Genomic DNA, 13,021 nt, shown 5'->3' on the forward strand with positions numbered 1-13,021 from the left:
AGCAAAAAAGGTCACCTTATTGTAAGTGTTTAACTAGCATATATGAAAGAAAGAATTAAAATCAATGATAAAGTGAATGAAATCAATTGATAAAATGAAACTAATAACATTGAAAGGGAAATCTCAAATTTTGAATCGATGCCAAAAAAATGCCCAAGCACATAAACTTAATTTTAGGTCGTACTTAGATTCCAACAATCTGAATAAGAAATATAGCAAATTAAAGGTAAAGAAATTCGTCGCCATAAACGAAATTTACTTCATTTTTCGACAAGTTTAGCGGCTTCTGAGAAGTTTATTAATCATTCCAGATTTTTTTAACGGAAAAGGAGCAAATCAAATTTTGGGAGGGAAAAAATTTAAAAAACTAAATTTTTTTGATTTCTTTCATTTTCATTAACAAAATCCTACTAACGAAGAAAATCGATGAATAAATAAAAAGTTTGAGTAGGTCTAAATTTTTTTGTAAGAAATGTTAGCAGAAAAGAATATTAGATACTCATACGCCATACTCGTGTATTTGAAGTTAGCATACAAAATGAGGCAAAAAAGATAAGATTCTGGTGTGAGTAGCTCATGAATCGTTCTTTCAAGCTATGCCAAAAAGAAGTACTTTCACAGAATTCACAAGGAAAGAAAGTTCTACAATAAAAACGGTATAAAACATCGGCCATCTAAAAATAGATTTGTGGGACTCAGAGGGTTGTACAACCGCCACCATCTTGGAAAGAAGGGTGAAAGGGTTTCTCGAATATTACATCGATTCCGTTCATTTTTTTTCGAAAAAAAAAACTTAACAACATTTTTGCTGGTTGAAAAAAAAACATTTTTTGTTTACGACTCTTTTCTAACGTCATTAATAATAATAATAAATTGTCGCTTACACATATGTTAGTGTTTGGCCGAGCTTCTCCTCCGACTTGTGGCGTGCGCCTTTTTGTTGTCACACAACGGGCAGGGACCTACAGTTTTACGCCGACTCCGAACGGCGATTGTATTTTTATGAGAAGCTGTTTTTCATGGCAGAAATACACTCGGAGAAAAAACCTTCTTTAAATTTTTTTTTTTGCGGTGTTGCTTTGATCAGGGCTTGAACTACACCACATAACATCATTATTTTGCATATTAATACAAAAATGAGTGTTAATTTTTTTACCACTTTTCGGCAGTGTATTTCCGCGCGATTCCTCATTCTCAAATCTTCCGAGAGAGCGCTAGGTTTATACAACTCATTTGAAAAAAATAGCAACAAAGTAGAACCATATGAAAACTAGAACCGTCCGAAAAAATGAACGGTGTCGATATAAATTGTGAAAAAGCTTTACACCATTCTTTCCAAGATGGCGGCAATTCCATAACTACCTGAGTATCGCAAATCTGTTTTTAACATCTCCTAAACCTACTCAACCATAACCCAAAGATGCAAACCAAAAATGGACAGAGTTTTGCTAATTTCACTAAACTATTTAATGTTTGAAAAAAATAAAAATTAAAGCTGTTCTCAGTTGCTTTTCCATAGCTCTAGAGTTCCTAAAAAGGAAAAAAAAGTTCTTCAAATAAGCCGAAAAAGAGTTTAAAATGTCCAAAAAAATATTTGCATTTTTCTGAAAACAATTTTTCCTTTGTAGGAGTGCTCTCTCAGAACAATCTTCATTTGTATTTTTATTTTTTTAACATTAAACCCCTGCAGCTTTTTTGAAAAGGAGTTCTTCCGGCCTAATTTTACAGAACTATCCTCTTTTCCTTTTCAGGATATGTAGAACAAATTAAAAAATTACAAAACATCTGCTCTTTTTTTAAATTTTTCCCTGTTAAATTTTTACTTTTTTTAATGTTTATAAAAAAAATCTGGAACGATTAATAAATTTCTCAGAATCGACTATTTTATATTGAGAAAAATACTGTATCTAAAAAAGTATACTGATCCGTAACCTACGATCCAAAATTAATAGCGTTTTCTCTTCTCGAAAAAAATGTCAACATTTTAAAGAAAGAGCACCGCAATATGCATGTGAAGATGCTGAGAAAAGAACACGAAAGCTTGACAGCGCTGGCGGAGGGGCAACATTATTTCGAGAAAAGAAAACGCTATAAGTTTATGTGAGTCGGCATCTTTTGGTGCCATTTTAGCATCTCTACAACGTAAAAAAATAAATAAAATTAAAAAGTGAATGTGTTATATAGTAATTGATTTTTGAACACACACATACCGAAACTCATGTACACATCACATAATACTTAAAACTAAAAAACCGAGTACAGATAACACAAGGCGTCATGAGGCTACTGCAGATATAAATTTAGAAACAAAAATTGTTAGGTTAACTATAATAGGCATACAAACTTATATGCATACAGTCTTATGTAAGCAACCAATATGCATATTAAAATTTACATAGGAGTAGAAACAACATTAAGTAAATCTGTAAGTAAATCTTAAAAAAAATTAAACTGATGAGACGAACTCTTACCAAATTAGTTTTCGAAAAAATAAAATAAACAAAAACTCATATATGCAAGCCAAATTAAATAAATATAAGTAAAATCAACTAAAAAAACTGACTAAAGACAAATAATTTCATTTCGTTATTATACAAATAAATACAGTTAAGTTAAATCAGAAATGGTAAATAAATATTTGATCAAGCGGAAATTTTCGGAATATTAATATACTCTATTTATAAGGTAAATAAATACACATGTAACCAATAAGTACACTAAATAAAATCTACAATACTTTGTTTACGGTCTCCCTTAAAAATTTTAATTAATCCGATTAACTAATTTATTATGCATTATAAAAATTAAATTTGAACCTTGCTTATCCTTGCAAGTAGACAGTAATATAGCACATCGATATCTATAAATACATGTGTATGTATATTAGCATGGACCGAAAATACGCTTTTTTAGAATTTTGATTGGTAATAGCAAAAATAATCTGTGCGAAATATGACAATTTTCGGGCAATGCCTTAGGCTCACCCAAGTCCATCAAAGTACAATGTGCTTAAATAATATAATTTAATAAACTTTTTAATAAATAAATTTTTTTTTTTAATAAAAATACAATTGTCTTCGAAAGTATTGGTCCTACATAGTTTGGTATATGGATCTTTTTTGAGGAGAATCGAAGTAAGTTAAGAAACAAATTTTTTAGCACTTAAACTTTGATGAAATTGTCATATTTCGCACAGATTATTTTCGGGCCACTCTAATGTATACATATATATGTATGTATGTATTCACACATATACACGTGTAATCTGTTCAACAATAAAATCAAAGCACAAATTAAGTTTAAAAGAAGTTCGAGCTTGTTATTTCTAACATTTATTCAAGGATAATGACTTCAATTTGGATATATTCACTTCTATACATATGTACTAGACTGTGTCAAATAAAATGACTAATTTTTCTTCTTTCGGTCCATATGAAAATTTCGTTGGCGGTCACAATCAAAAATTTTGGAGGCAAAATTGCAGCCCCCTATCTTCAATTATCAGTTAGCGCTACAAAAATACGAATTTTTAATGAAAAAGAGTTGCGAGTTTAAAGTAGATAGGACACACCGTTAATTTTTGGCCATTGTTTTTTTCAGTTGAAGTTGTCGATCATTTTTTAAGGATAATTAAATTTGTAAGAGATTTGAGGGGACACATTTTTTAATTTAAAAATTAAATTTTTCTTAATGTTTTGAATAGTTTATTTAAATTTAGGACAAAAAAAAACATTATTAAGTGATTAAGAATTTGCGTTGATTTTTAACAATTTTCTAACATTTCGAGCACGTTTTTCGTATGTGGAAGAAAATGCCTAGCACCTTCAGCAAAAGAAAAATTTTAATAAAAATCAGCGTGACTTCTTGGCCACTTGAATCTTCCATTTTATTAAACGAAAATTTGGTTGGCTATTAAACGGCATAATTATTTTTTTTAAACTAAAAAAAAGAAATTTTAAAAAAAAATTTTTAACGTTTTGCATTTTTCTTCTGCATTTTTTTTTTTTAGGGTAAGCCTGTAATTTTTTTCAAGCGGTTTTCATTCTGTAACATTCATCATCAGGAACAGGAGAATCGATCATCTTTAAACTTGCTACAATAAAATAAAAACCAAAAAAGTGGACTCTTAAACCTCTTACGATGTTTATTATCTTTCAACTATATAGATGAATATTCGTTAAGAATTGTAGACTGTATACCTCTTTGAATACCGCACATGTGCAGCGCCGCAACCAATTAAAGGGTGCCCCATTAAGAAAGCGCATTTTTATTCTAAAATGCTAAGCCATACATTTTTTCGTAGTTGTGTATATATTTTAATATAAAGAGTATAGCCTGCAATCAAACGTGGACAATAACATCCCACAAATGAACACCTCGTCTTTTTTTTTTCTTCACGTCTTCTCACAATAGGGACCCAATGGTGCAATTAGCATACGTGCAGGATTTTAAAAAATTCCAAAGCAAGACCGCAAAACATCCACTATATATTTTCGGAAGTGTGTATATATGTATGTAAGCATGTGCCAGGTTGCAGCCTAACGGACAGACAGAATCGAACAAAATTTTGACATCTGGGCCAATAATAGGGTGAAGAAAATTGGGATTCGACAAGGGGGCGTAGCACCTCCCATAGGCGTGAAATCTTTAATCAGCTATAACTCCGGAACTATAAATCACTTGAACTTGAAATTTGGTATGCTGTCATATATATGGTAGTGCCTTATAGTAGGCTACATATAAATGGGTTTGTAAAAGGAGGTGTGGCACATCCCATAGACGGAAATTTTTTTACCAGCTATAACTTCCGAACCATAAGCCTCATGAGATTGAATTTGGAATTAGATACTATATCTATAGTGAGTCCTTATAGCAGGGTGTATATAAATGAGTTTGTACAAGAGGGCGTGACACATTCCATGGGCGTGACATTTTCAACAGATATAACTTCGGAACCACAGGTCACATGAATTTGAAATTTGGTGTGAGGGTCTTTGATAAGTGCTCATAGTAAGGTATATACATATATTTATATTTTTTTTTGTTTTTTGAGAGGGACACATCCCACAGGCATAAAATTTTGTATCAGCTACAACTTCGGAACTATAATTCACAAGAATATGAACTTTGGTATGCAGACATATCTATGGTAGGTGATTATAGGAAGGTTTGTATACATGAGCTTGTAAAAGGGACCGTGGAGCGTGGAATTTTTAATCAGCCATAAATCGGGAACCATAGTCACATGAACTTGAAATTTGGTATGCCGACATATGTATGTATATGTGGGAGTGGTTTAGAGTAAAGTATATATAAATGACTTTGTAGAAGGGGGATAAAAATGTATTCAACTATTATATCACTTGGATATTTAAAACTGTGTTTTTTTTTTAACCTTACAGTCGAAATGGAAAGATTAAATCGTTTTTTTTTTTTATCCTGCGATGCTGTTAAACGAAAAATGTTCATTCATAATGCTACGGCATTTGAATAGGCAGCTAAGCGGAATGTACCGTAGTAGACTAATTTTCATTTACAAATTCTATCGTTGCCTTAATCCACCTAATATTAATAATAAAACAAGATTTTTAGTACGAAAAATAATGACAAATATATAGTAGTTGAAGCACGATAAAGCTAAAAGTATGGTTCATAAGGATGCCTTAATCTAAATAGAAAGAAAATAGTTTGTCTCCTATTGTTTATGCTGAACTGAGTATTTGTACTACTGTCTTATATTGGCATTTGTTTACAGCAGCGCAATAATAACGTTATATAATTTTTAAGGATCAATTGAACCAATTCTAATCAAAGGAACTATAAAAATATGCTAAACGATATTCAATGCCGGAATTTAAAGAATTCTTCACAGCTGAATTGCTATTGCTATTTTAACTGCATTACCAAGGTACCCAGAATCGCGGTGACAAGAAATGATAACATTTTTTTGGTAATACAATTTTCGGGTTACAAAATCTTCTGTAACGTTCAGAATAGAAGAAGTACCTACTTACTACTTGTATTTGAGCGTATATGTATACAGACGCCCCCATCCACAAGAATGTAGTTATGTATGTACTATAGTGCATATATATGGGTCAGAAAAAGTTACATGCAACAAAGCGAACACTGCAGCTGCTCAAAGATAATCACTTCAAGAACTTAATTAAAAGTAATCAAAAGCACATACACAAACATACAACAACATTATGCCGTGAAACAATTTCATAAATTATTATTTTTTCACATTAAACCACACTGATTTATTGGTTTTTAATTATGAATCGTACGCGCTTTTACAGTTTCCATAAAATTGTTTTTATTTACTCGTATTTATGTATGTACATGTGGTGAAACATTTCATGCGAAAAGTTGTGCCAAAAGGCAACAAAAAATCGAAATGGATAAAAACCCAAACAGACACACATATTTAATTAGTGTCAATTGCAAAATAAGTTATTGTTTCCAATTGGCATTTAAATTATTTGCAAATTTTTTAAACACATATTTTTAAGCGCAAATTTTATTCAAATAGAGATAAATGCTTAAATAATTACTTCAAAACGTGATATAATACAAATTATCACTATACATTTAGCGCTTTTTCGTAGTATTTGGTATTTTATGTTAATATTTCTTTAGCTATATGTATGTGTATTATTATTTAAAAAACGATAATTTTTAATGAGCTAACAGCCTCAATGAATGCGCGTAGAGCAGGTCGAAATGTGCGTTTCGATCCATTTCGCTTCAACAGTTGGAATCACCACAAAACTATTCATTGACCATTAAATTTGGCTATCTATAAAAAAAAAATTGGCAAATCTATAAAAAAAAAAAGTTTTTTAATTGCTAATCGCCATTTTACATACGTAGACAATTTCATAGGAGATAAAAAGACGTGTTTTTTTTAAGGTTGCCTTTGTCGTCGAAGCTTACTAAAACCTGCTTTAAATTGTGAATATAACAAAAATATATTGTAGGTCCATGAAACGGGCTGTTCCCATGGGGTCGACTGTAGGGAGAGGAGTTTTACGTGAGCTAAGTTAAGTGGACATGCGAAGAGGTGGGCATCTTCACATCGATGGAGCTCAACTGGTCGATGGCGATCAATACTCGATGAACTATTGTAACTTTGTTTGAACTCAGCCAAGCACAATTTTTTCATCTTATCTCAGCGGTGTCAGACAAAATATCCTAACTCAGATGTGCCTACTTATGTACTTTGTCTTATGCAACTCAGACCATGGTAAATAGGCATGGCTTAGATAGTATTCTGACAGTGTTGCAGTAAGAAAAAAAAAAAACAATATTTGGCTAATGTAGAATAAAGTTACAATGATTTATCGAGGGAAGATAGTTAATCGCAGGGATTTTAGTTGAGATAAAGTAGCTCAAGGTCATCCAAGTACACCTAGGACATATTTAGATACATAAATTGAGTATAGCAGGGCAATTCCTACAAAAATACAGTGAATTAAGTTGTACAGCGTAACGCTCATCTCAGGAGGAAACACTAACTCACGCGAGAGTTAACAAACTAGTTAATTTACTCTCTATTTATATCCGTAAATACAAATAAATAGTTAGTCTGGCTCGCACTTAAAGGAGTCACAATTCAAACTTCCCTCCAAGTGAAGTATCTAGGAGTGATTCTGGATACTAAACTATTGTGGAAATCTCACGTGGAGCACAAGCCCTCCAAAGCATTGCGGTCATTTTATCAAAGTAAGTAGGTCTTTGGCAAAAAGTGGGGTTTGTCACAAAAGAGAAGCCTCTGGATTTTTTCCTCTAGGATCAGAGAACCATAATCAGCTATGTGTCAGTGGTATGGTGGTGCAGAATGTCAATCAATAGCGTGGGAAGTCTGCTTGGTAAACTTCAAAGAACTATTGTCGTCAGTGATCGGACTTCTACCACATTGTGGTAGATTTGCCACTTTTTAGAGCATCTACCACTCAAGGTATGAAATCTACCACATATTCGCGTTTTTGAGTAGTTTTAAGAGCAAAAATTGTCCAACACTAAACACTATATGGTAACAACAATAATATAATACAAGATTCCGGCGACGATGAAATTTCTCAAGTAAAAGTAAACAAAGCCGAATGGGAGGATAAAATAAACTATAAAATAGCAAATTTTCTCAATAATTAATTTTTCGACAGGAAACGTGGTTTTATTATGTTAAATTTTTAAATATATGACTTATAAAGGGAATTAATGGCGAAAATTAAAAAAACGCGATTTTTGTGAAAGTATTAGCAAATTTCAGTGCATCTAAAGTTTCTAAGTGTTGTTTAATTTTACTTGAGAATTGTCAAAATCGACAAATCAGAATTAGCTGTTTCTGGAACGTGCCACATTTGTTCGCTACTTCGTGATGTGATAAAAAAAACTGGCGGCACTCCGTAAGGTTCTAGAAATCTCTTAAAGTATGTTCCAAAAATATCTTAATATGGAAGGAACTGCTTTGCACCTTCAAGGAAAAAAATTGCCAAAACTCAAAGCAATTTTTAGCAACTTCAATCTTGCACTTTATTATACTAAAATTATTATTTGTTTAGAGTCTAATTAAAAGTTTGCAATTTAGGTGAAACCTTGTAGATTTTTTTTTCAATTTTTTGTACAAAGTTTGATCCAAAACCAGAGATCTACCACATTTTTTTGAAAGCAACCACATTTTTTTCCAGATTGTACTACACAGAATTTTTTTTAAGTCCGATCACTGATTGTCGTGTGCTGTAAGGAAGCTTCCTCTTAAACACCTGGCGCTGCTCTTGATCCACTGCTGTATTTAACGTCACTTTGTGTCTTCATACGTTCTGACGCCTTGAAGCCCACCTGCAGATTAAAACGAAACGGATGTTGATATAACGCTGGGTGGGGCTAGGCGGAAATCGCTGGCGGCAGAGATCTGAGTCTTGTCTTTTCAATGTCACAGGATAGTGCCCCACCATTACCTTTATTGAAGAGATTCTATAATTTTTAGTTCCCTGAGGCTAAATGCTGATTTAATTCCAGAAGTGATCTCGCAAACACCCCTTGTCGAATCTTTAGTGATGGCTATAAAACTGACTCTAGGTCAGGATCTGGGGTCTTTATCGAAAAATATGGGGACAATCTTCACTTTCCTCTTGGGAAATATGCTTCGGTCTTCCAAGCTGAGGTATTTGCAATTCTTCAGGCCATGGAAAATAGATGGAGGGGAAGGAGTTTACGTATCTGCAGTGACAACCAAGGTGCAATTAAGGCGTTGGCCAGCCCTCTAACTACTTCCAAACTAATTGGGCAATGCAAGTCTGGCCTAAATTATGTTGGTAAATATAATTAGCTTGCTTAGTATGGCTGTCAAGTTACTGGGGAGTACCTGGTAATGAGACATCTGATCAATTGGCCAGAATTGGCTCAGGTCAGGAATTCTTCGGTCCGGAAGGCATGCTGCGGTAGCGCCAAGCGCGGCGTTCTGAAGGTGCGATCCTTCATCTACTGCGTCCTACTGATCCTACACTAGTGACCACACAAGCGAAGCACACTTTCAAACCAACTAGCCAATCGTATTTTATGTTTGAGGATTTGGTTGCGGCTCTGTACTTTATTGAGGATCTCAATTTTGTTCACGTTCTAATAGTTGTATCTTCAAGCTTTAATCTATGTCTGGCTTGATCTCCTTCGTCAAAGGTGCAGAAATGGTCGCTATATACATACATATTTCGTAAAGAAAAGTGTGGATTTCAGCGGAGTGAAAAATCGAAAAATGTTACGAAACATTTTAGAGTGTCTAGACGCTGAGCTCAGAAAAAACCCAATTTTCTTGTACAAGCTCTTAATGTTCCAGGCGTTCTTAAAAGCGGTATTTTCTTCTCTCTCAGCCTGATAAAATACTTTTCTCGAAATCGGTTTTACTTCAAACGAAGTTAGAGGTGTGAAAAAATCATCCTACAGTTTTGATATAACTATTTAATTTAGATTATAGAACTAAGTCTACTTCTCTTTAAAAATAAAGCCAACTCTTATCAGAAAAGTGTGAGTTTTCATTGCTTTGCATGATCTATTGATTCATAATTATACTGGTACTATTTCATATTAAGCTACTTGTGAAACGGCTGTTAATAAATTCATTTTCGGCATTTGCTAGCAAATACATACATACATATTTAATTACATGCATACATGAAAAGAGTTACAAAAAAAAAACGAACTAATAAAAAAATTAAGCAAATAAACAGCTCGCGCTGGCAATAAATGTCAAACGAGCAACTATTTAAACAAATAGTAATAATAAGCAAAGAACAAAAAAATAATAAACGGAATGAATGATTTCCACGCAAAAAGCACAAACGATGAATGAAAAATTCCCGCTGTAAGTGGCGAAAAAACTTTAAGCTATGTAAATAGCACATAAAAAGCGCAAATATTTACGTAATTATAAATTTTACAAGCAATTGAAAAAATTTCATTATTTTTAATTTACTTCTGTAATAATGCAGACAATTTAAATAATTAAATTTTGGACAAAAATATGCAGTGAACGATGGTACTAAAAAATTAATAGATTTGACTAAGAACACAAAAATGAAGCATAATAGACTTGCATTTATTGGCATTGTATTTTGACTTAATTATAACTGTAACTATATGAATATCGTAATATAGCGAGTGAATAAGTTTATGATATGTATGTAAATGTATGTACTTAGGTATTTTACATACTACAAACAATAATTGTAACTGTATATTAGTTAAAAAGTAGCAAAAACTGTAATGATAAAATAACTAGTTACAAAAAAAGTGTATTAATTTGGGAGAAATTTCAACTTCCAAAAGCCAAACTGAATGCATGAAGAGGTTTGTATGCATAAATGTAGGCACTTACGTAAACGACGAAGTATATAGAAATATACGTATGCAGCTCAATATCTACATATGTGTAAGGTTATTATTACTACTACTATTTAAATACTATATAGGATTATTTAATCTGTATTTATAGGCCCATATAACTAAAATTAAGAAAATTTATTAAATCAGTTTATGTTGAAAACGTTTTGAGTATATATACAAGTACATATACATATATATGTATTTAATTATGTAATACAGGAAACAATAAAAGTAAAATCTTTATTGAAAGTAATGAAACCGAATATTCTGTCTTACTTCTTTCTTAAATTAGAAATGGTGAGTAAACATATATATATACGCACATTAGAGTCGTTCAAAAAACACCCTTTTTGGAAATTCATAAACGCTACAACAAAATATTGTTATTTGTAATAAAAAAGAGACACGCATATTTTTATTCTGAAAACCGTTTTTTTGGAGGTCGCGCTAGTCGGTGACATGTTAAAATGCAGCAGATTCATAATTAGAAACACCGAAAACTCCCGAGTGCCGATTTTCGAACAAATCCAATCATTTAAAGAACAAATGTATTGCATTTTGGATCCGCCATTTTGAATTTTAAGAAACTGACTTCGGATTCCTAATTAGCAACCCAAAAACCTGCTCAAAACAATGACAATGCGTTAGTCGTCCAGTATCAACGCATTTCTCTTTTCCGCAACGCCTCTTTTCGAAAGCATATTTTCGGGCACTAGGCACATTCTAACTGTCCAAGACCGGTCTGTTATTAAGGTAATGTACCCCAATAATACCAGAGTAATTACATGCGACAACAACATTTTTAGCTGCATTTTAGCATGTCAGGAAATTAAAAAAAAATAAGATTCTATAAAGAACCGACCAGCGGTTTCTCTTTTTTATCACGTATAACAATAATTTGAGGTAGCGTTATGAAACATTTTTTTAACCACTCTAACGCACATACATAGGGCCAAATCACTGCACTTCAAACAATATACTTTAGCAGCGTTTTGTATATATACAAGGGCGTAGGATGCCTTCAACCTAGGGGGCGGAATTTTATATAGGCGGAAAAAATTTATAAATTAAATTTAATTTTTTTGTATGTATAAAAATAGTTATTTTTAGGTCTAAGCAAGTATAAGTTTTCTGGTATCCCCAGAAAATCTCTATAAAACATTTTCTGTAAGTTTATCTCCCATTTTCTCAACCAGTTTGCGATGAACGCTTAGCAAGCACAAGCTATTCCAACTGTCTTCTTGTATTGTTGAGCGCAGTTGAGTATGGCATAGTTAAAAGTGTTAGAATGCCTTCGTTAATCTGAGGATAAAACATAACCGATTCCTTATACAAGTCTACCAAGTTTACATCTGTGTTCAGTTTTCCCTGCCACAATGAACGCAAGCGGAAGCTCTAATTCTATTAAAAATCAATCAAGTTTTTATTATGGAACAGGAGAATCGAGTTTCTTCAAAATTGCTACTTTTTCCACACTTTGCAGTAAAAAAGATCTCAAATTGAATGAAAAATTAATGGCGATTTGGAACCACTGTGCATTGGAACAATCAACTGTATGAGCTTCGCAACGATAAAGACATAGTGCAGGGAATATAAATGCTGCAGCTACGCTGGCTTGGCCATGTCTTTCGATTGGACACTGACACTCCATTCAATTCGGAACGCGCTGGTGATAGCTGAGGTACAGGGAGGCCCCCATTGCGTTGGAAAGTCCAGGCACGTCAGGGCGCACCTACTAATTTATAAGGACGCGGTCCGAACAAATATAGACCAACCATTGGACCCAACGACGTAGTCGGTCACCACCTACCACGACTTCCGGCCTATGAATGTCGTGATCGAAGCCACCTGTACCACAAACGGAGATTCAACTGCCAAGACAGACCCGCCTTACCAAAAAAACAAAATAATAATAAAAATAAGAAATCAAATTTTTTTGTTGATTTTGCATTTTAATTTGTTAGAGACTTTTACGTTGGTGGCATGCATTTTTTGTCTGAGAAGACCCCTAGTACAATTTTCCCAAAAATAATTTTCTAGAATATATCAATCCTCTAACGACCTTCCTAATTTGATTTATGCGGGGTTTCTTGAATTATGGGTCAAAACGACATTTTCAGGCGGGAGCTAATGGGTT

This window comes from Rhagoletis pomonella, unplaced genomic scaffold (genome assembly GCF_013731165.1).
Source record: "Rhagoletis pomonella isolate Grant_MI unplaced genomic scaffold, Rhpom_1.0 Rhpom_scaffold_01040, whole genome shotgun sequence".
Taxonomy (NCBI): domain Eukaryota; kingdom Metazoa; phylum Arthropoda; class Insecta; order Diptera; family Tephritidae; genus Rhagoletis; species Rhagoletis pomonella.